At 39.8% G+C, this 24,304-nt stretch overlaps 5 non-coding genes across 5 annotated transcripts; 1 reads left to right on the forward strand and 4 right to left on the reverse strand.

Moving 5' to 3' along the window:
• Positions 1 to 4,397: 4,397 nt before the first annotated feature.
• On the reverse strand, positions 4,398 to 4,469 carry trnad-guc (transfer RNA aspartic acid (anticodon GUC)). Its single transcript has one exon. It is a non-coding gene; the product is annotated as a tRNA-Asp (tRNA).
• A 10,083-nt stretch (positions 4,470 to 14,552) lies between these two features.
• On the reverse strand, positions 14,553 to 14,624 carry trnad-guc (transfer RNA aspartic acid (anticodon GUC)). The gene has a single exon. It is a non-coding gene; the product is annotated as a tRNA-Asp (tRNA).
• A 90-nt stretch (positions 14,625 to 14,714) lies between these two features.
• On the reverse strand, positions 14,715 to 14,786 carry trnad-guc (transfer RNA aspartic acid (anticodon GUC)). Its single transcript has one exon. It is a non-coding gene; the product is annotated as a tRNA-Asp (tRNA).
• Positions 14,787 to 20,970: 6,184 nt separating this feature from the next.
• On the forward strand, positions 20,971 to 21,043 carry trnav-cac (transfer RNA valine (anticodon CAC)). The gene has a single exon. It is a non-coding gene; the product is annotated as a tRNA-Val (tRNA).
• Positions 21,044 to 21,193: 150 nt separating this feature from the next.
• On the reverse strand, positions 21,194 to 21,265 carry trnad-guc (transfer RNA aspartic acid (anticodon GUC)). Its single transcript has one exon. It is a non-coding gene; the product is annotated as a tRNA-Asp (tRNA).
• Positions 21,266 to 24,304: the final 3,039 nt, after the last annotated feature.

Below are 24,304 nucleotides of genomic sequence, written 5' to 3' on the forward strand. Positions count from 1 at the left end.
TCAATTAACTCCCGGATCTCCTTATATGGGCAAAGATGGCAGCTTTGGATCCTTTTTGTAGGCGAACTTCAGAGGTCTATTAGGGACATTAGAAAATCTTGGATTATAATAATCTTGGTTATATTACTTATGATACTTTGTACAACCAAGTTTTGAATTTGAATTTGTTGTTCAGAGTTGTGTTTTTAAAAAAGAAAATCTTGGAAAAAATATTCTTATTCTTAAATCTGAACATTGAGCTTTAGACTTCCTGTAGTCTACAACGAGCCAAGTTGTTGTCAGTGCACCACGCCGTTAGGTGCTGGACCTCCTCTCTGTAGGCTATCTCATCATTGCAGCTGATGAGATCAATCACCATTGTGTCATCTGAAACCTGACAATGGTGTTAGAGCCATGTGCAGGTGTGCAGTCGTAGGTGAAGAGGGTGTTAGAGCCATGAACAGGTGTGCTGTCGTATGTAATGCCTTCATTAGGATCCAAACAGAGATGAAGTTAGAAGCGACCAAACACCTCCATGTTTTTCCTCTTAAAATACAGTTACACGAGTAGTCACACAACCAAGTATGGTGAAACAAAATAAAACGTGGTGCATTTCTAAGCAGGCAAAAGGGATTACTATATTGTGTGGCGGAATAACATTGGGAGCACGTAGACTCTGCGCAGTAATATCCTCACTCCAAAGTGAAACTGAAAGTGCAAGAGTGCGGATATTACTGCGCCACACAATTTATCCCTCTTACCTGCTTACAAATGCACCACGTTTTATTTTGTCTCACCATACTTGGTCGTGTGACTACTCGTGTAACTGTATTTTAATAGGGAAAACATGGAGGTGTTTGGTCGCTTTAACTTCATCTCTGTTTGGATCCTAATGAATGCATTGGGCTAGCTAAGTGCTATCAAAGTTGTGCCGTGCGCCAGAGCCAGTGAGTGCACGCATTGAAACGTGAGAGGTACGTATCAACTCGTCATAGTTAAGGGAATAAAGTAGTTTAATATGAAAAAACGGTGAAGTGTTCCTTTAATTGACTTATTTTAAGTCAATTCTTCCTGAAAACAAGCAAAATGATCTGTCCATGCAGTAAGTAAATTTGCCGTAAAACAAGCAAAATTATCTTTCCATGCAGTAGGCTAAGTGAATTTATCTTGATAAGACTCCTTAAAATAAGTCAGTCTTCTTAAATTAAGTTAAATTATCTTTTGAGAGAGCGCTAGTATGTTCATACTTAAAACAATACCAAATAGATTTTTGACCTTTATATATATATACAGTATATATATATATATTTTAAGGACTGTCTTAATAAAGAAAAGTAGCTCTGCTGGTGAAAATGTTCAAATGATCGCTTCTTCTAGTAGTTTTGAAATCCGTGGCAGTTCTAGTGTCAAAACCAAATAATTTACTAAGAGGACTTGATCAATTTCAACATCACCTTGATGAAATCAAATGCTGTCACAGCCTTTGAGTTTTAAAAGCACACAGCACATTTTTTTCACAACAGAACTGTGAAAGGCAGAGTTCAGATTTGGCTGGGGACACCCCATTTTTCAGGATTTGCAATTGTCTAATGTTTTTAATAAAGAAGGTCCGTGTACTTTTTCGTTCATTCGTTATTCTATTTTGGAATGAAATGTGAAAATGTGAAAAGGGTGCAACTTGGTGTTTTATTCAAAAGAATAAAAGCAGAAATGTCTGTATTTTGTTTTCAAAATGTGTAATCATCTTCAAAAATATTAGAAAAAAACGACATTTCCGATCATTTTTAAATTTGTGATATTCATTTATTCCTTTATTTTAGCCTATTCCATTTGACTGATCCTATCTTTTCCCTGGAAGTATGCCTACACCGTTTCGCGCGCCGCGCACTCACGCATCTCCACGACCACAATATTCCTCCCGTGGGGTATAGCCTATGAACCTCGATTAGTGAGTTAGCGAGGTATGTTGCGCTCAGAGCTAGGGTATGCTGTCATACGAAAGTGAATCTTTTCTAGTGTCACTGTATCACCAGTAGGCGGTAGCCTACTTTGGGGTTAACTGTAACCACTTTTGAGGCCGTTTAAATGCACCAAATCAACAGGCCACCTGTTCACCATTCACCATTCAAATCAACAGGCCAACAGCCTCCGAAAATGGTTACAGTTTACTCCAAAGTATCAACTGGGTTTGGGTGAATTTGGCCAATCGTGAAACGTGGAGATGCACAAGACCGCCTATATTAAAACAAGATTACTACGCTAAAACAGTGCCACTTTCGTGTCACAGCATACCCTGGCTTTGAGCGCAACATAGCCTACCTCGCTAACGCACTAATCGAGGTTTGTACACCCCACTGGTCACCCAAAACCTGGGTCCAAAATAGACCCAAATGCAATCCAGAATGGCCTTTTTTAAAATTCGGTTTTTGTTTTATCCAAAAGTTCAGTGTTTCATTTTCAATACGTAAAATATATCAAAACGTGGCACTGGATTCAATTTCACATGTCCTACATCAGTGTAAAAATTCACATACAACTCCTCTTTCATTTCGCATGCAACTTCCAAAATAGAATAATGAATTACACAATCCTTTAGAGAACAACTCCTAGAAATCAATCATCTAGTCAGTTTACAATTTGTTTTGGATTTTAGGCCTACAGGTTTCATTCACTGAAACTATTCCATGACAGGAAATGTACATTTCTGGTAGAATGTTCCATTAGCACTGTTGTTACACGTACGTTGTGCTCTCTGCTATTTGCTTGAAAAGTGCTACAGCCAACATAAATTGTACTATTATTAGTATTATTATGATTATTAGTATATTATTATTATAAGACGGTGTATTTGTGGCCTCTGGCTTTTAGCAGTATTAGGTCTGTATGTGCCAAAGCCATGGACATGCAAAAGTTATAGGCCTAGTGCTCTGAACCAGATATTTTTTCAACGAAGGATAAGAAATGACTGACCTCTGGGGAAAAAAACACATCTCTAAAGGAAAGCTAAAATGGCTTTGTTTTGACAAATTCAGTTTGAAGTAGGCCTAGGCTACTGATCAAATAGAGGCCTATTGGTTAATTTCGTTGAGATTGTCAGGAATTTGTTCATATTATTTTTCACTGGATAGCTGCAGGCTCTTGATCCAAGATGTTTTTCGGACATGTATTTTAGGCCTAATTAATACGTAGTTGTACCTTGAAGGCCACCATAGGGAAAAAGGCAAGTTACGTTGAACACATATATATGCAAATTGAACTTGCAGCTTGAAGATGAAGACAAGCAGGCGCCACCTGATGAGTTCGCGGTCCTCGGCACATGATTTCTCAGCAGATCGTCTGTAAAGGAAAAGTAGGATATTTCCTAATTGTCTGGATGGAGTAAAGATACAGCTTAACTGAGGTGAACTTATTTAAGTGAAATTATTCGAAATAGCCTATGTCGAAGGTCGTGTGCTTAGTTCACGAGGCCTATGAAACATGTGGCGAAGAAGATGGCACCCAATGTCTTTCCCTTCTCCGTTTGAGGGTGAGTTATGTAAACTATTAACGTTAACATTTGGATGTCGTCAACATTTTAGCTAAGTAGCCTACATGGTGAAATTATGTACATTTTACAATGTGTGAATTTACATGTGTTTGAAATGTAGGCTTGGTTATAATATTGGTAGGCTTGAGCACCATGCGTAGAGGGCATATGTGCGCCAGCCGCCAGAAGTTGCCTAGGCCTACTTGTTAAACATTGGCCCCGAAAAGATGATGCATAAGTAAGGCTAAATGCATATGGTTGTTAATCGAATGACTTTCCTTTGAACTATCAATGTTCTTCACATTGTGTTGAATTTCTGAGAGGATGGGAGTGCCGTGGACGGTCGCTTCAACCGACCGCTAGCCCTTGGGCCTCAAGTCCTTCCTTGCCTGGCTGTGATGCGTCGGTCATGACTGATCTGTTTATTGCAATATTCTCATCTAGTTGATTTGTAAGTTGTAACATTTTGTTTGTACAGTTGTTAGAATGTAGCCTAAGGCCAGCTTTGTGGCCTTTTTAACATTAATCAAACATAGATAGGCCTACTTAATTCACCCCGAGGGGAATTTTAGAACATGTAGGTAAATTCAATGTAGCCTAGCTTGTAACAGAAGATGTATGTTGTTTTGCCATCTGTTATTAATGTCATTGTTTCTTTACATTGAAAAGCTTCCCTTTCAAGAACTTTCGGAAAGCAGACCCTGCTGGAGATGGTGACATGAGATTCTGCTGACACCTCAAGGGCGCCATCTGCTGTAAGAACTGCACCATGCAGCCCTTTTTTATTATATTTATAATAGGTGAATTGGGTCATTAGTTTTGAATTAAATTAATGTAGAGTTGTTAAGATCAAGTGTTGGTTAAAAAATCTGAGAAGAAAAAAGGTTTTGGCCTCCCCGTCGGGGAATCGAACCCCGGTCTCCCGCGTGACAGGCGGGGATACTCACCACTATACTAACGAGGATTGCCATGGTGATGTCATGGACATGTGACATTTTATATTAGTGATGGTGACGAAATATTTTTGCAGTAGTATTGAAAGTAATGTCTAGGTCAGTGATCCACAAACCGCAGTGACAGTAGTCGAGTAGAAGCCAGGATTACTGACAAAAAATATAGGCCTATACATTTTGATGACTTAAGGCGAGACACTACAGTTGAATAGGGTAAACATTTTTAATAATAGGTATCACCATGAAACTTCCTCAGCTGATTACTTACACAAGTATGAGAAAAAAATGTATTACAAGTTTTTGAAATGTGTATGTTTAATTATGCAAATTATGCATTATCTCATTAAATATGCGTGATTTTGCATATATTTCCAGTAGATAGATCTGAACATATGATAAAGCCAGGTGCAACATTATTCTTTCATGTCGTCTACAAACAAGATAACAATAAAATTACAGAAGGATTTCAGGATTTCTGCTTTCATTGCCTAGAAAATCCAAATATACTGCCCATAGCCTTAAAAAAACGATTTTTGCCATGCTTTTTTGATTAAAATGGCACATAAATCTGGCCAGGAATGATGTATTAACAAATCCCTCAGTAAATATCTTCAGAGTACTGTTAAGTGTATAACTGGAAAGTTTGGTGTACATATGTGCTACAGAGGTTGAGAAGTATCTACCGGAAAATGACACAAAACCGCAAATAACTAGTTTTGAGAAATAGCCTTGAAACACAGCCAATGAGATGCGTTCTCAGCTTAGACTCGTCTTTGAACTTTCGCGATTGGTTGCTAACACAAAGGAAATGTCCATATTTGGATTGCATAGCATTATGAAGTAGAAACAAGGCTTTCCAACGGTGTCACACACAATATGATTTGGATTCACGGTCGCGGGAGTACATGACACTTTAGAATGGGAACTTTTTGTGAAATTAGGAGAAATACATAGGCGCGAGTAGACAAAATGTTGTGAAATGAACACCTAAATGTGAAAATCAGACTTTGTTGTTGTAGTAGGGTGGTAGAATACATGCTAAGGTAGCAAACTAGCACAAAATCTCGAAATTGATTTGAATTGAATTGCCTCGCCTTAATTAGCAATTAACAAGTCTCAACATTATGGAAAGATTAAGTAGCTTCATGATGGTGGAATGTATTGTTCACTGCTGGTGGTGTTGGAGTCCAAGCAATCCCAAGATATTAGCGATCAAGCCTAACATTATTATTAGGCTATTGATTGCAATGATTTGAAGATAATCATGCAGAAATGTTTGTAATCATCGTAAGAGTTTAGCCTACATGCATTGGGGTAAATACAACAAGGCGGATCAAACAAAAATTTCATATTTCCATTACTATGTCCCATGTTACCTCGGTACCTCATCTGTCATTGTCTGTAAATGCTGACAATGCTGTCTATTTCAGTGAAAGACTTTGTATTTGGTTGTTATCTACAAAATCTAAAGGGGAAACAGAAATGTATTGTTTATTACTATGTTCACTCTTTAGATATGTGTATTAATATATGATAATGATTATAATGCTTATAATAATAGTAGGTAATACTAAAGCATAACCACAATTATTTTTTCAGTGAAATGTTCATGATCATTGTTACTATTTTGTTAAATTCAATTTAGTCGATCACTAATTTTTCTAGGCTATATTTGATCATTTAGGTTATGTATTATGACTATCATAACTATTTCATGTAAATTATGTTAATTGATGTCATTGTAAGTCACTTAGAACAAAGGAGTCTGCTAAGAACTATAAACATAAACAAAGGATATAGAATTTGTTTTAACCACGGCCTCTACACACACACATTGATGCAATACCCAGAAATCCCTATCTACCACTGCTGTCACCAATGCGTTCGGTTGGCTACTATATGCATTCACATACACCTGCCGTTTGTGAAGCAAATCCTAACAGTGTACACAAATTGTACACAATTGAGACACATTTCATAATCATCTTGAAAAGGTAAGCAATTTGAAGGGGTGGATACGACTTTGGCAGGATATCAAAGCGTAGAGCACTTTGTAGGCCTATTCTCGGTTATTAGAAAATTGCTGTCTTCCTTCAAGAGATGTTTTCACATTGGGAGGGGTTTTCTTTTCATTTTTTTTTACACTACTTTGAAGACCTATGTACAAAACATGCACAATGGGGAATCATATGAATCCGATATTGATGCTGATCAAGGACGATGCAGCTGAAGACCACATTTAATTACTTGACCATTTACAGTACATTCATAGTTAACACACATGTGCAAAAAAAAAGTTCACCTTGCGTCCATGGTACCTTCACAACGATCCTTGATGATTACGCCAGAATGAGAGTAGTTCCATGTAAAATCGTGACGTTTCATTTTCTGTTGCCTTATTGCACTTTCTAACTTCAGAAGAGACAAGTTTTAAATGGGAACATTACCGGAAATCGTAGTCACTTTTAAGCCTGATGCTAGCAGGTGAGATGCTAATGGTCTAAACCGATTTGATGATCTATGCTTTGCTTATGCTGTTTTGCTCGAGGGGAGGTGGGAAAATTAGCTCCATTCCCCAAATTTTGAGATATCCCTTTAAGATACCATGAGGGTACACAACCATATGATGCTGGAGGTGAGGGACTCAACTGCACATTGTTCTTCCTATTGGGTCGGAAGTTTGTAATGCACTTCAGCATAGGATGTGGCAGCTGCAATTGTAGGTGCCTGGCATGGAGACAGTCTTGGATGATCATGTTGATGGCTGAACTGAACAATGACAAAGACAATTTTTTTCAGCTAAAGGTGAGGTGCTCATCACTTTATGTGATATGTATGTTAGTTATAATAGATTCCTTTTTCCTTCAATCTTATGTTCAAGAACTACAATTAGACCACCTCCTTGGTTACTGCATCATAGATGAGTGTTGGGAGATAAGAGAGTGAGTGTGTCCTGATTCCTTGACCATCTCCACCATTTCATTCCTGTTAATCTTCAGGTTGTTCTCTGTGCACCGTGTCGTTGGCTGTGACACAGCAGACTCAGGCTGGGTCATCGTTGTCGTTGATGAGGCCTAGGTCTGTTGTCATCAGCATGCCTAACCTGCTTGTTGGAGGGGTGGCTGGAGGTGCATTCACTGGTGCCCAGAGAGTTAAGATACCTTGAGGGTACACAACCTTTTGGAGCTGATGGTGAGGGAGTCAGCTGCACATGTTGCCTCCTGTTGGTCAGGGAAGTGTGTAATTCACTTGTACGTGGGGTGAAGACCTGCAACTGCAGGACTTTGTCATGGAAGCATTCTGGGAGAAGTCTGTTGTAGGCTGAAATGAACTGGACAGGCAGAGCTCTGGGGCCTCATTTATAAAACTTTGCGCAGGATGTACGCCAGAAGATGGCGTGCGCTCAAAACTCAGAAAGTGCGTGCGCACAGAAATATTCTGATTTATAAAACCGTGCGCACGCACGTTCCACGCCAATTTCCCTTTATAAATCAAGCTCTACTCTACATGTGCGGCACCTGTGCGTACCTCAAGACACACCCATAATTGCTTATAAATATTCAGCGAAACGCCCTTAATGAATATTGATGTCTGTGGACAACATGCCAAAAACAGCGGGAAAGACAAGAAACGCAACTTAATTGACTGTTTGTGGGTTCATAAATGGCGTGAGCAGCCACCGTTTCAGCGGATATCCACTGTCACCTACAACATAACTTGAATGAGTAAAGGGTGAATGTTTAGAAATGGTCGAAAATTGTTACAAATTCTTTTAGGATTTACACACAGGATTTAAACACGATTCGCCCGCACCTACAGTAGGCCTACAAGCCACCATCGCGCACAGCTCCAGCATTCAGTCTGCGCCCAACGCTGCTACAGTAGCCTATGTCTCAATATGAATCAGGCCAACATTTGTGAGCAACATGTCCGTGTCACATTATATAACTTGGACATTGAGGGAATGAAAATATGCTTCCTGTTAACAAAGGCACATTTATTTTCACTCGGTGCTCTTATAGCAATATGGTTGCAGTCAATAGCACGGATCACATTTGGGAAATTAGACTTTGCTGCGTTTTTATTTGCCTGTTCACCGTGTAAGGAAAGTTCATGTAGTTTGGTGATGAAGCAGTAACACCTCCTAACACGTCTGGCAAAATTCGGCTGAAGGTTGGCTATTCCAGTCCGGTCAGCCAGTTCTCGATTCAGCCAGTGGCAAGAAAGCCGATGCAAGTCAGCACTTACTATAGCCTACCATTTGCAAGCTAACAAGCAACATGTTTGAGCCTTGATGTATTATTGACAAATAACAAAACATGCATGAAAGCCATAAGTGGATAATTAACTAAACATACATAGGCATAGCCTATCAGCATGTCTTTCTCGCATCAAATAAGATGGAATTTTTGACGGGCGCACGAAACAACAATCAACCACGTTTTAGATTTTAAACAGGATTAGGTTAAGGCAGTTATGTCATTGATGCGCGTCATTGCGCGATGTTATGCTTGTGTTAAACTTCAATTATTGAACCAATTTCGGGTCGTTGTACCTGTTTCCTCCTGAGGTCGCAGTTTCTGCTTTTCCCTTTTTTGTGCGTACGCATGGGTCAGAGCTTGCGTGGAGGTGCGCACATTTTCCCGTCAAGTTCACTTTTTATAAATACCAAAGCTTGCGTAGAATGAGGCGTACGCATTCTTTTGTGCGTACGCATCGTTTATAAATGAGGCCCCAGATATCCAGTATAGTTCAGCAGTTATGAAATTCCAGGTAAATTACACATTTTCCAGGAATTTCATATTTCTACATGGATGTACAGTATGTGGATTCTTGTTAATCTTCAGGTTGTTCTCTGTGCACCTTGTTGTTGGCTGTGACACAGCAGACTCAGGCTGGGTCATCATTGTCATTGATGAGGCCTAGGTCTGTTGTGTCATCAGTATGCCTAACCTGCTTGTTGGAGGGGAGGCTGGAGGTGCATTCACTGGTGACCAGAGAGTTAAGATACCTTGATGGTGCACAACCTTATGGAGCTGGTGGTGAGGGAGTCAGCTGCTCATGTTGCCTCCTTTTGGTCAGGGTGTCTGTAATTCACTTGTTTGTGGGATGAAGACCTGCAACTGCAGGAGCTTGGCCTGGAAACGTTCTGGGGGAAGTTTGTTGAAGGCTGAAGTGAACTGGACAGGCAGAGCTCTCATAACCAGTTCAGTTCAGAAGTTATGAACTTCCAGGTAAATATCACATTTTCCAGGAATTTCATATTTTTTCATGAATTTAAGATACTACTAGAGTACACAACCTTATGGAGCTGGTAGTGAGGGGGCATCTGCACCTCTTGCTTCCTGTTGGTCAGGAAGTCCGTAACGCATTTCCACAGGATGGGGCAACTGCAACTGTAGATGCTTGGCGTGGAGACTGTCTTGGCTGATTGTTGAAGGCTGAACTGAGGTGGACAAACAGGGTCCTGATGTACACTGCAGTTCCAAAGGTGTGAAATTGCATGGAAATTAGTAGATTTCCTGAAATTTCAAATTTCTCTCTGCTCAAGGTATTACATCTTTGTGATATTTTGACTATAGTGGAGTCTTTTTTCTTCAATTGTATGTTGTTGACAAAGGTCAAGGTGTTGAACAACTCCACTATCTTGGTTACTGTATCATAGATGAATAATGGGAGATAAGAGTGTGAGTGTGTCTTGATTCCTTGACCATCTCCACCATATCATTGCTGTTAAGCTTCAGGTTGTTCTCTGTGCACCGTGTCGTTGGCTGTGATACAGCAGACTCAGGCTGGGTCATCGTTGTCGTTGATGAGGCCTAGGTCTGTTGTGTCATCAGCATGCCTAACCTGCTTTTTGGAGGGGAGGCTGGAGGCGCATTCACTGGTGCACAGAGAGTTAAGATACCTTGAGGGTACACAACCATATGGAGCTGATGGTGAGGGGGGCAGTTGCACATGTTGCCTCCTGTTGGTCAGGGTGTTTGTAATTCACTTGTTTGTGGGATGAAGACCTGCAACTGCAGGAGCTTGGCATGGAAAAGTTCTGGGAGAAGTTTGTTGAAGGCTGAAGTGAACTGGACAGGTAGTGCTCTCATAGCCAGTTCAGTTCAGAAGTTATGAACTTCCAGGTAAATATCGCATTTTCCAGGAATTTCATATTTTTTCATGAATTTAAGATGCTACAAGAGTACACAACCTTATGGAGCTGGTGGTGATGGGGCAACTGCAACTGTAGATGCTTGGCGTGGAGACTGTCTTGGCTGATTGTGTTGAAGGCTGAACTGAGGTGGACAAACAGGGTCCTGATGTACACTGCAGTTCCAAAGGTGTGAAATTGCATGGAAATTAGTAGATTTCCTGAAATTTCAAATTTCTCTCTGCTCAAAGTAAAGTGTTACATCTTTGTGATATTTTGACTATAGTGGAGTCTTTTTTTCTTCAATTTTATGTTGTTGACAAGGGTCAAGGTGTTGAATAACTCCACTATCTTGGTTACTGTATCATAGATGAATAATGGGAGATAAGAGTGTGAGTGCGTCTTGATCCCTTGACCATCTCCACCATATCATTGCTGTTAAGCTTCAGGTTGTTCTCTGTGCACCGTGACGTTGGCTGTGACACAGCAGACTCAGGCTGGGTCATCGTTGTCGTTGATGAGGCCTAGGTCTGTTGTGTCATCATCATGCCTAACCTGCTTGTTAGAGGGGTGGCTGGAGGTGCATTCACTGGTGCCCAGAGAGTTAAGATACCTTGAGGGTACACAACCTTATGGAGTTGATGGTGAGGGAGTCAGCTGCACATGTTGCCTCCTGTTGGTCAGGGTGTCTGTAATTCACTCGTTTGTGGGGTGAACACCTGCAACTGCAGGAGCTTGGCATGGATATGTTCTGGGAGAAGTTTGTTAATGGCTGAAATGAACTGGACAAGCAGAGCTCTGACATCCAGTACAATTCAGCAGTTGTTCATTTTTAGGTAAATGAGACATTTTCCAGGAGTTTAATTTTTCTACATGGATGTGTTTGGATTCACAATAAGCTTCTGGTTGTTCTCTGTGTACTGTGATGTTGGCTGTGACACAGTAGACACAGACTGGGTCATCATTGTCGTTGGTGAGGCCTAGGTCTGTTCTGTCATCAGCATGCCTAACCTGCTTGTTGGAGGGGAGGCTGGGGGTGCATTCACTGGTGCCCAGAGAGTTACGATACCGTGAGGTTACACAACCATATGGAGCTGACGGTGAGGGAGTCAGCTGCACATGTTGCCTCCTGTTGGTCAGGAAGTGTGTAATTCACTTGTACGTGGGGTGAAGACCTGCAACTGCAAGACTTTGTCATGGAAGCATTCTGGGAGAAGTTTGTTAATGGCTGAAATGAACTGGACAGGCAGAGCTCTGATATCCAGTATAGTTCAGCAGTTATGAAATTCTAGGTAAATTACACATTTTCCAGGAATTTCATATTTCTACATGGATGTACAGTATGTGGATTCTTGTTAATCTTCAGGTTGTTCTCTGTGCACCTTGTTGTTGGCTGTGACACAGCAGACTCAGGCTGGGTCATCATTGTCATTGATGAGGCCTTGGTCTGTTGTGTCATCAGCATGCCTAACCTGCTTGTTGGAGGGGAGGCTGGAGGTGCATTCACTGGTGACCAGAGAGTTAAGATACCTTGATGGTGCACAACCTTATGGAGCTGGTGGTGAGGGATTCACTTGTTTGTGGGATGAAGACCTGCAACTGCAGGAGCTTGGCCTGGAAACGTTCTGGGAGAAGTTTGTTGAAGGCTGAAGTGAACTGGACAGACAGAGCTCTCATAGCCAGTTCAGTTCAGAAGTTATGAACTTCCAGGTAAATATCACATTTTCCAGGAATTTCATATTTTTTCATGAATTAAGATACTACAAGAGTACACAACCTTATGGAGCTGGTGGTGATGGGGCAACTGCAACTGTAGATGCTTGGCGTGGAGACTGTCTTGGCTGATTGTGTTGAAGGCTGAAGTGAGGTGGACAAACAGGGTCCTGATGTACACTGCAGTTCCAAAGGTGTGAAATTGCATGGAAATTAGTAGATTTCCTGAAATTTCAAATTTCTCTCTGCTCAAAGTAAATTGTTACATCTTTGTGATATTTTGACTATAGTGGAGTCTTTTTTCTTCAATTGTATGTTGTTGACAAAGGTCAAGGTGTTGAACAACTCCACTATCTTGGTTACTGTATAATAGATGAATAATGGGAGACAAGAGTGTGAGTGTGTCTTGATTCCTTGACCATCTCCACCATATCATTGCTGTTAAGCTTCAGGTTGTTCTCTGTGCACCGTGACGTTGGCTGTGACACAGCAGACTCAGGCTGGGTCATCGTTGTCGTTGATGAGGCCTAGGTCTGTTGTCATCAGCATGCCTAACCTGCTTGTTGGAGGGGTGGCTGGAGGTGCATTCACTGGTGCCCAGAGAGTTAAGATACCTTGAGGGTACACAACCTTATGGAGTTGATGGTGAGGGAGTCAGCTGCACATGTTGCCTCCTGTTGGTCAGGGTGTCAGTAATTCACTTGTTTGTAGGGTGAACACCTGCAACTGCAGGAGCTTGGCATGGATATGTTCTGGGAGAAGTTTGTTAATGGCTGAAATGAACTGGACAGGCAGAGCTCTGACATCCAGTACAGTTCAGCAGTTATGAAATTCCAGGTAAATTACACATTTTTCAGGAATTTCATATTTCTACATGGATGTATTTGGATTCTGGAAGTCTGGAGGTCTGTAATTCACTTGTACGGTGGGTGAAGACCTGCAGGGGCAGGAGCTTGGCATTGAATCATTCTGGGAGAAGTTTGGTAATGGCTGAAATGAACTGGACAGGCAGAGCTGTGACATCCAGTACAATTCAGCAGTTATGAATTTCCAGGTAAATGACACATTTTCCAGGAATTTCATATTTCTACTGGTGGCCAGAGAGTTAAGATACCGTGAGGGTATACAACCTTATGGAGTTGGTGGTGAGGGAGTCAGCTGCACATGTTACTTCCTATTGGCAACTGCAACTGTAGGTGCCTGGCGTGGAGACTGTCTTGGATGATTGTGTTGAAGTCTGAACTGAGGTGGACAAACAGGATTCTGATGTACACTGCAGTTGTACGTGGGGTGAAGACCTGCAACTGCATGAGCTTGGCATGGAAGCATTCTGGGAGAAGTTTGTTGACAACCGAATTGAACTGAACTTACATCCAGTACAGTTCAGAAGTTTCCTGGAATTTCATATTTTTGTTGTCTTAATATGATAGTGAATGTTGTTAACAATTTAATTCTATTAAATAACATTTCTCAGAAATATTGCACTTAAAGTGGCGCTTGAGTGATGTGGTTAATATGGAAATAAAACATTTCCTTTGTCACAGTGTTCAAAGGTTATGAATCTGAAGGATTTTTTGCGGGAATATCCATATCACTATGAATTGATATATATATATATATATAAATTTCATTTAGATTAATAAAAGGTTTTCTCAGCAAGATTTGATAATCTTTTGTAAAAATGGGAGCACAGAATTACTGAAGGTGGCGCCAGAGTCCTTAATAAACATGTTGAGAAACTGCGCCTGTGACAATATAGTTGGCATTTAGGGTTCTGTAGCACCTTTCCGTGGGGAGAGGATGGCTGATGTAGTCAGGTTGTGGGTGGATTGTCAGTTGCTCTTTTTTCTGTCCTGTCTGCCACAGTCTGCTTTTATCCTTGCCTCTGCATCATTCAGCTACTTGACTTTGTGTTAAGATACAGACAGGCTTGTATTCCCATTTTTATTATAATCTACTACCATTATCTCATCTGCAGATCTGCAAAACTTTTGGTGTAGAAGAGTGTGTGAAGTGGATTTGCATGTGAAGCCAGGCTTAACTTGGGTGCATAAAAAACTAAGCCAAAAAGGAAGAATAGGGCCCATACTGTATGAGCACATTTAGAAGTAAAGAACATCTTTAGTTAAGATATGACAGAATTGAATATTTCAATGTAATTCTATAAATGTATATAAATTATTCTTAAAGGTCGGTTGATCTTGTAGTTGGAGAGTACTTGTTCAAGTTGCAAAAATATTGACTCCCCGTCGGGGAATTGAACCCCGGTCTCCCGCGTGACAGGCGGGGATACTGACCACTATACTAACGAGGAGTATGTCTATGGATTTGCTCTCTGAGCTTCTAACTTAGTCATCAACCTGGGCTGTCAGTTCACGTGTGTTCAAAGTTTGAAAAATTGTGTCTCCCCGTCGGGGAATCGAACCCCGGTCTCCCGCGTGACAGGCGGGGATACTCACCACTATACTAACGAGGAGTACATATCATTTCAGCAAAAAAAATAGAGTTTTAATCTTGAGTACCAAGGAACTGTAGTTTTTTTCTCTCGTGAAATCTCATGTTTTGCAAGTTGGACTTAATTCATGCTGATTACAGTCATCTATCTCAATTCATAAACCTAGTCGGTTAAGGTGAGACACAACAGGTGATTAAAGGTAAACATTGTAACTGATATCACTATCAACTTACCAGTTGATTACTGACATTAAGGTGAGATTCGTGTTTTGCTGTGTAAATGCACTAATTCTCTGCACTTTCAGTCAGAGATTAGGGCCTGCACTGTTTGACTCCTTAAGGCGAGACACCCCAGGTGAATAGGGGAAAATTTTAAACTTAAAGGTATCTTCATGAAACTTTACCAGTTGAATACTCACATAAATAGGAGAATAAAATGTATTGCAAGTTTTCTTTAATTTAATGTTTAAATATGCTAATTAGGCTATATCTCATTAAATATGCGCTAATTTGCATATATTTTGATGCGAAGGATCTGACCATTGGAAAAAGCCAGGTTGAAAATTATTTTTCTGTTGTGTTAATATATCAAATAAAAAAACATTTACAGAGGGGATTATGAATATCTTCTTTTGTTTTCCAGTAAATCAGAAAATACTGCCAATTGGCTTAAAAAGTGGATTTTCGCCCTATTTTTAGGCATAAAAAGTCATGTAAATCATGCCAAGAATGCTATATCAACAAATCCCTCTGTAAATATCTTCCTAATATAGTTAGGAATAAGACTGGAAAGTTTGGTGTATGTAGGTGCTGCAGAAGTGGAGATCCTTTGCATGGCGTGTGGGGGAAAACTCGTTTTGAGTAAACAGCCTTGAAACACAGCCAATGAAATGCGTTCTCAGCTTAGACTCGTCTTTGAACTTTCGCGATTGGTTGCTAATACAAAGGAAATGCCCATATTTGGATAGCATAGCGTCTTGTAGGAGAAGCAGGGCTTTCAAACGGTATCAAACACGATATGATTTGGATCACGATCACGGTAGTACATGACACTTTAGAATGGGAACTTTTGGTAAAATTAGGAGAAATATACAGGCGCGAGTAGACAAAAGTTTGTGAAATAAACACTTAAATGTGCAAATCGGACTTTGTTGTTGTAGTAGGGTGGTAGAATACATGCTAAAGTAGCAAACTAGCTCAAAATCTCGAAATTGACCGGAGGTCACAAAAACAGTATTTACACCTGCCGTGTCTCGCCTTAACATTCCTCACCTATTATCTATAGCCTATGCATGAAAACAGTTTTTGAAAACGAAACTCAGCCATATTATTTTCTCAACCTTAGTTTACATTATGTGTGATAACTCTAAACAGCTAGGCTACTCTTGTCAGATGGCCATTATACATCATTGAAAAGCTGAGAATTCCAGGCTTTCAGTAAAGGTATGGTTTGCCACCTTTTTGGTAACGACCAACCCCTCTGGCTCACGGACTAATAGGTTATTGAGAATGATGACTTTCTCTTCAGCATTGTCGTAGAGTAACCTGCTAGCCATTAAAACGAGGCAATGAAACGGTAACACTTTACATTACAGATCGGTAATAAGTGGGTAATGTTATTGAAATATATATGCAATTTTATGGTAATAATATTTTTAAACCACATATTACAAATAATTCATGTGTTATTTCTAGACAATTACTGTGCAATTACCATATATAATGGTGATAACTGCAAATATGTACTTACCGAAGCAATACATATTTAGGATTTACTTATTGTGACATAATATTTCTGTAATTATGTCAACATGATGGTGCTATGAAGGACTGAATTACATAGTAACTTCCAAGTATTATGGCACAATTACACAGTGGTCAAAGTTTTTGTAGTAGTTAGTTTGATGGTAAAATGTGACCTGTTATCTGTTATTATGATGAAATAAATAAGGTAATTTCACAATAACTGTATGGTATCAGGGCTGTAAAATACTGTTATGTCTTTTCGAAAGGATTTCACCAACTCCCCACCGTACAGAAAACCTTTCGAAAAGACAAAACAGTATTTTACAGCCCTGATACCATATAGTTATTGTGAAATTACCTCATTTATTTCATCATAGCAACAGATAACAGGTCACATGTTTTGTCACCATAAGTAAATCCTAAACATGTATTGCTTCAGTAAGAACATAAATACAGCAGTTATTACCATTTTATTTTACCCTTAAAATGTTACCCTTATTTGCATTGTTGTTGTATGGTAATTGCACAATAATTGTATTGAAATTACACATTAATTATTTGTAATATGTGGCTTAAAGATATTATTACCATTAAATTGCATACATATTACCATGACATTACCCACTTATTACCGATCTGTAATGTAAAGTGTTACCCACGATCGCACACACACAAATCATACGTCGGACGCTTTATGCTAGTTTCTACATGGGTTTAGGTAGTGATTGGGCTATATTAAAACCACACTTCAATAGTGGTTGGTGAAAACCGGGACATATTAGCGTCCCGACAGGCTTTTGTCGGGACTCGGGACACGCCACTCAAAACCGACTGTCCCAGGAAAACCGGGACGTCTGGTCACCCTACCATAGCAGGAACTGCTTTAGAATTAGCATAGCATAAGCTCTAGGGAACTTGCAGTGGTCAGACATGAAAATCACTCACCTTTCGGCGAAATTCGCCGTTTTGAAGCCAAAACAGGTGACTTACATGATTCGTGCAGATCCGATGAGAAATGATCAGCAATGGATGCATGAATGTAGCCCCTATGCGTTTAATTAACATTGGAAGCTAATTGTTGACAAAGACGCAACCCGAACAGAACGCGCACGCCAAGTAGGTTATAGCCTCCCTGTTGTGAGCGCAGATGCGTCTGAGATGTCAGGTGAAATAGTGGTCCTAGGAGAGATGCCATGCCGAGGGATTTCACAGGTGGGCTAGTTGAAACTTTCAACTTCTATTATAAAAAGACGCTGAGATTAGTGTAGCAACGTAGCATAGGTTGTTTTCTTCTAAAGTTCGTTTTGTCCAGAGACACAGTTGATTGACATGATAATGCTGTCTTTTGCCTATGTAACTCAAATGATTCGCTAGTAGGCCTAACGTAGCCAAAAAAAGTTGCAACTGCTTCAGACCACAAGTAACGCACGTAACCGTTTGAGTTATGTGTGACTTGCGACAAGTTTCAGTTACACCCGGATCATTATGATTTACGAGTTCGTAAGCCAGGCGTAATGTAAATTTACATTTGATTGTCGAGTTACAGGACCCTGATCAGTGACCTAGTCTGTACCTACAGGTAGCCTACAGTTTAACATGTAATATGAAGACAGTTCACATAACTTTATTGGTTGGTTAAACACACTAGCACAACAATTGCATGTTGAAACGTTTAAACACAATTTTACAAATTAAAGCCTATCTACCCTATTTTATATAATATTAGTTTGAAATAGTGTGTGTCTCAAGCAAGTATATTGATTACCTGGTTTGTTCCAACAAATATTCAGACTTTATTCTGATAGTCTAAGTGTCCATTAGGCCTATGAAATCTTCAGAAATGTGTAATAACTTCATTCACAGAGAAAGAGAGAGAGAGAAAGAAAGAAAGTGGGTCCCTCACACTTTGGAAGATTTTTTTAAAAAAAATTTCACATGTTTTTGTTGTTGTTGTTTTTTTTCGGGGGGGGGGGGGGGTTTGCGCACTCTTCTCACCTTTTTCACCCCTGACCCGTTTTCATGCCTGAGTGGTGGAACCAACTTGGTGGGATCCAAATTGTATGGCTTATCATCTAGGGTGGTGGTGTTGCTGCAGTGCAGTGGTATGATGCCGCTCCCATGATAAATGGTGGTAGGGATGTTGCTATGTATAATGTGCATATGTATGAATTCGCGTTTGGATATATATGTTCTTGTATGTGTTTATGTTGGTATACAGTATATTTTATGTACTTCCAAGTAGACAACTTAAATAACATTATTTTCAGGTATAAATTGCACTAGTTAGCAGTAGGGGTGTCACGATACCAAAAAATCAGTAGTCTGTGGCAATACCAGTAAAATGGCAAGATTCTCGATGCCAAATTCGATACTACATTACATTACATTTCATTTGGCTGACGCTTTTTAACCAAAGCGACTTACAACATGGAAAAAAACAATTAGGTTTTTTAAGAGCATTTCTAACAACAATAAAAAAATATGGCGGCACACAGCGTGGAGTCTTGTGCTGACATTGATTCTGCTATTTCAACCGTTTGGTCTATCGAGTATTCATTCTTTAAAAGATTAACAGAGAATAGTTTTGAAGACATTTATTGGTGGCAAGGATGTTTTTACTCTTCTTCCGACCGGGTTTGGCAAGAGCTTGAAGAAGCCTAGCACGTCATTCAAGATAACAGGCAAGTGGTTTATCAAATCACATGCGAGGATGTTTTACAAGGAACCCGCCTTCATAAATACATCTCCTATCGAGAAGTCCCAGATCCTTGTGTGAAGCAGACAGCGAACTACAGGATCTGGCGAAAGTCAGGTTAGGGTTTTCAGACCTTTTTTGAAGATGGCTAGGGATGTCCCTGCCCTAGTAGGAACAGGTAGTGCATTCCACCAATGAGGGACGACAGATGAGAAAAGTTTGGAGTGGCCTGCGCGTGCTTGCGGAAGAGCTAGTCGTCGCTCAGCTGAGGAGCGTAGCGGTCGTGTGGTAGCATATGCCTGTATTATGGTATTGAGATAGGTGGGGGCAGAGATTTTCTAAAATTCCATGTACTTAATGAATTTCTTTATTGAAATATTTGCAGAATACTGAAATATAATTGTTATAACATACAGAGCATAACATAATACAGTATCCAATTGCGAGCATATCACAGGCTTACACATAATTAATTAAATCACTTTTCTAATGAATTGTATAAAAACTAACAACTTGCATCGCCTTTTTATCGCTCTGCTTTCATATAATGTGAATGATTTTGTAAAGTGTTTATTTGAAACACACACACATTCTGTAACTATTTACACATTCTATATACTGACATTTTTGATCTTCATAACAGCAAACTTTATGCAGATTATAGCCTACTATTCATATCACAACTCCACCTCTTAAATTCAGCTGTCTGGTTGAAGCCTCAAAATATTGTAAACAAAGTAGCAGGCTAAGCTTATCATAGGCTACGCTACTGGTTGGACTGTTCAGTTTCCCCACATGTGTTTAAGTTTCAAGGTAAGCTACTTTTTCTCCTTGGGACAGGGCCTTTTAAGTCTTGGAGTTGAAAAACATTGGTATTGAGATGGTCAGTCAGAGTTTTAATCAAATATCTGCAGCATAGCCTATGCTAACCGGATTTTAAACAGCAATTTAGCTAGTCGTCTTCTGTGCGTCATTGTGTTCACGATTGTGAATGTTTTATTTGGATTAAATGTGCATGTCGTGGGCGGGTATCCATTGAGCATGCACGAGAGCGGGCCAAGGAGAATGAGTTTGCACGCATAGTCTACAGGAAATTCAGCTTAATGTTGCGTGTTTTTTAACGTTTTTAGCGTTAAAAAATAGATAAATAAATATAAGGTAACAAAACGCAATATGTGGCGAACGGTGCTGAATCTGTGGCGCATCGCCACCAATTAGTCTATGTGTGGGAAACACTGTATTGCCCCCATCAGTTCCGGAAGAGTCGCAGCACCGATGCTTATGCTGGCGTCGGTGCTTATGCTTAAAAAAAATAGGCATCGCCGGTGTTTTTTCATTTTAGAATCGAGAGGTATCGCAAGTATCGGTTCTCGTGACATCCCTAGTTAGCAGTTAATATCACAGAAGGAATCAGGTACTCTTTAGTTGTATGATTTAATGATAGGGGGTGTGATTACATTGTGTTAATTTCTTCCCACTGTCTTTCAAATGTGTATAAAAAGAGATTATTTTATTTCATTTTTTTCATTTAAATGAAGACTAAATGGTTCTCATAGATTGTAATTCCTTTAAACTTGCTCTTGACAAACGGTCAGAAACAGGGTAACTCAATTATTAGTAGGCCTACTCTTGCCCATGATGCGAAAGGGAGGTGTTGCAATTTGTCATTATACACAAATAAACTTTCATTATATGTTCAATTGAGCCCTGCTGAATGAAAACGTTGACCAAGTACAAACATGGTTTATTTTTGTAGATAAGTATAGTTTCCGTAGTGTAGTGGTTATCACGTTCGCCTCACACGCGAAAGGTCCCCGGTTCGAAACCGGGCGGAAACATTATTTGTATTTCTATTATTCACTCTTATTTTTTAAACTATTATTTTCAGTCCTGCAAGTCACCTAAAGTGATAATGATAATGTAGGGGATTGGAAGGTAACAGATGACAGCTGTAGGCTACTGCACTTCCCCCTTTTAAAAGGAATTATCTCCCCGTCGGGGAATCGAACCCCGGTCTCCCGCGTGACAGGCGGGGATACTCACCACTATACTAACGAGGAGTGATTTTTTGAGAGTAAAGGTTCTGTATTAGAATCCTCTGCTGCCATGCAGGAGGTCTGTAACGTTGTGTTGCATGTAAACATATTAGCTAAATATTACTTCTATGATACTTTGGTCAGCGTCTGGTAGGCATATAAACATGCCAGTGGTGTTGTAAGGTGAAATGGGTTATCCTCGCAAATTTACATAGTTATTAAAGCTGGTGAGAACAGCACTTAACATAGGGCAGCTAGATCGTACTGTTAACATTACTGTATATTAACAGCCATATTAAGTATTTTTTGGCCACAATATTTCAAACCGATTTGGCCACTTTATTTGTAATGCTTTTAACAGATATAACATATAGTCAATACATAACATAATATAATAATATATAATATATAATGTTAGCTGCCATTGAACACTATTATTAGCTATCCTAGCTAACGTTTATCCTAGCACCTAGTCCCATTCAGAGTTTATGGTTGCTATAACAACCCTTGCTGAGCTTAGCAGACTGACAAGATGACAGTGCAATCGTGGTTGAAATACTCCCAAAACACTCAAGAAAACAAAGCACAACATGTCTGTATCAAGAAATCGGATGTTGTTTCATTATAAACAAAGGGCATTATAAAGGATAAATCTCACTATAATCTCTGAGCTATGCTATACGTCCCATTAGAACCCATTGATTCGACTTCTTGCCGTCCAGCTAGGCTATTATGCGGAAAGATTATGACATCATTGGCAAAATTGGTAGCATATGCATTGGTGGTTCAGTGGTAGAATTCTCGCCTGCCACGCGGGAGGCCCGGGTTCGATTCCCGGCCAATGCAACACTGTTTTCTTTACTCTGCATCTGGAAATGAACCCTGGCACGGTACAGACAGCAGGGCTAGTGAAAATAGGGCTCTGAAGAACTACAAAGTCATCCCCGAAATGAACTGATTTGACCAGGCTACTTTATTGTATAGTAACATAAGGATTGTGGTAATACTAATAGTTTACTATTGTTGGTTTACATTTGGCTGTGGTCCTGTTTGTTTGTTATGTCAGAGAAATTACAAAAATCAAAGTAAAACTGCTCAAATGTGTTCAACAACCAGTATTTACTGAAATGTGCATAATTTGATGCTATTGCCATCCTGTGATGTCATAATATGCAAATTAGATTAGTAAATTTACTTCCTTCATAAACTTTAGTTCATACTCAAGGATTTTCACATTTACAGTAGGACTTTATCTCTGACCACTTTCAAGCCATGGCCTTTTGAAATTTTTATGCAAAAATAAAAAAAAACCTGGGCGGTTAGAGGGTTAAGGTTGTGATTTTGTACAGACATTCCAGTGCATTTCAAAAGCCAGGACATTGTCCTTCTGGAGAACATAATCCGAGAGTTTTAAGAATACCACTGGAAGTCTTGAGGGCAAAGTGTATTCAATAGTCCAAACAACCACAGATAAACAACGAAGAGTCCTTTAAAGAAAGGATTTCAAAATTGCGGAAAATGGTATGCTGCCCCCATATGCATTGGTGGTTTAGTGGTAGAATTCTTGCCTCCCGCGCAGGGGCCAGCCACGTGTAGTTGATACAGAAAACCAGCCAATTAGATTGAAGCTTTGTTCTGACCTGTGCACATCATTATCTTTAGTGATGATTCATCATTACGTTGAAGGCACGGGTTTGAATCCCGTCAGGAACATCATGAAAATATGAAAAAAAAATGAGTGGAAGGCATTGAAAATAATTATTAGTGAAATAAATGTTTAACTGTAGGTGTAAAGTAAGTGTAAGTGTAACAGTAAGTATAAATGTGAAAATATATTTTTATAGGCCTAGTTGATATTAGGCTAATCATTTTCTTTCATGTCTACCCCCTAAGGACTGAAGAATATATAGTATGAATAGTGTGAAAAGGGTAGCATATCTTCATTTAAGCACAAAGATAGGCAGAGTGTAATATTTGATTAAAAAAATTAATTTTATTCTTTATACATTACTGGTATATTGTATATGTGGCTGGTAGTAAATATCTATGCACAACAATGATTAAAGGTATACTATGCAACGTTTTTCAGTTAATCAATTCGTTCCATACTGTTATATATGATTAAATGAGTCATTACCAGTCGAACGGTGTTTTTTTGGCCGCTCTAGTGGTCTGTAGCGGTAAAACCACACTTGCAACTTCAGGAGACCTCGGGCACGCACCCATGCTCTACTCCAGGAAGTGACATGTAAAGTCTTATGAAAAGGCACGGCAGACTGACCGATTGAGGAGTTTTGTAAAATATACACACTAAAGCTGTAGGGGAAGCTCTGCAGAGAAATATGCAAGCATAAAACGAGCGCAAATGAAAAGTGAAAGCGAAACCGGCGATGAAATCGCCAATCCTGCATAGTATACCTTTAAAACAAATGATAAAATGGGCAAACCTGCCTCTGAAATAAATGGAGTAGAGATTTGAGAAAAAGCTAAGCAACACTTTAACAGCAGAGAGTTTGATTCCCGGCCAATGCAACTTTTCTTCCAACCGCACCCTACCGGGGCTCTGGTGACGCATATAGCCTGTAAACTGCACGTGACAGAGGGGGGAAGGGAATGCTAGTCTGTAAGCAACATGCGTTAGAGGGGGGAAGGGCCAATACACAGGGTGGCTCTCAAACTCTCTCCTCGATGCTCGGTCCTCGCGGCTTGTTCCCACTGATCTATAACTAACACTGGATAGACTATCCCATTGTTGCCGCCCCATCATTCTTTATCTAGAACAGTGGGGACGAGGATCGAGGAAGGAAGGGAGGGTGTATAAAAGACCAAATGAGAGGCACTCATAGTGTAGTTGTGGTAGGAAACCAGATCACTTTTCTTACCGCAGAGCTCTGTTTATTCTCAAGATATTCACTGGTGTTAAGATGTAGTTTTATCCTTTTCCCCCACAAAAAATAGTTATTGTAAAGCACGATGACATATGTGTTAAAGTGTTACATGTACTCCACATGGAAACATGTGAGTTATCCAAGTTATGATGACCCTCCCCCCATTGTACAGCAT

This window comes from Sardina pilchardus, chromosome 15 (assembly GCF_963854185.1).
Source record: "Sardina pilchardus chromosome 15, fSarPil1.1, whole genome shotgun sequence".
Taxonomy (NCBI): Eukaryota; Metazoa; Chordata; class Actinopteri; order Clupeiformes; family Clupeidae; genus Sardina; species Sardina pilchardus.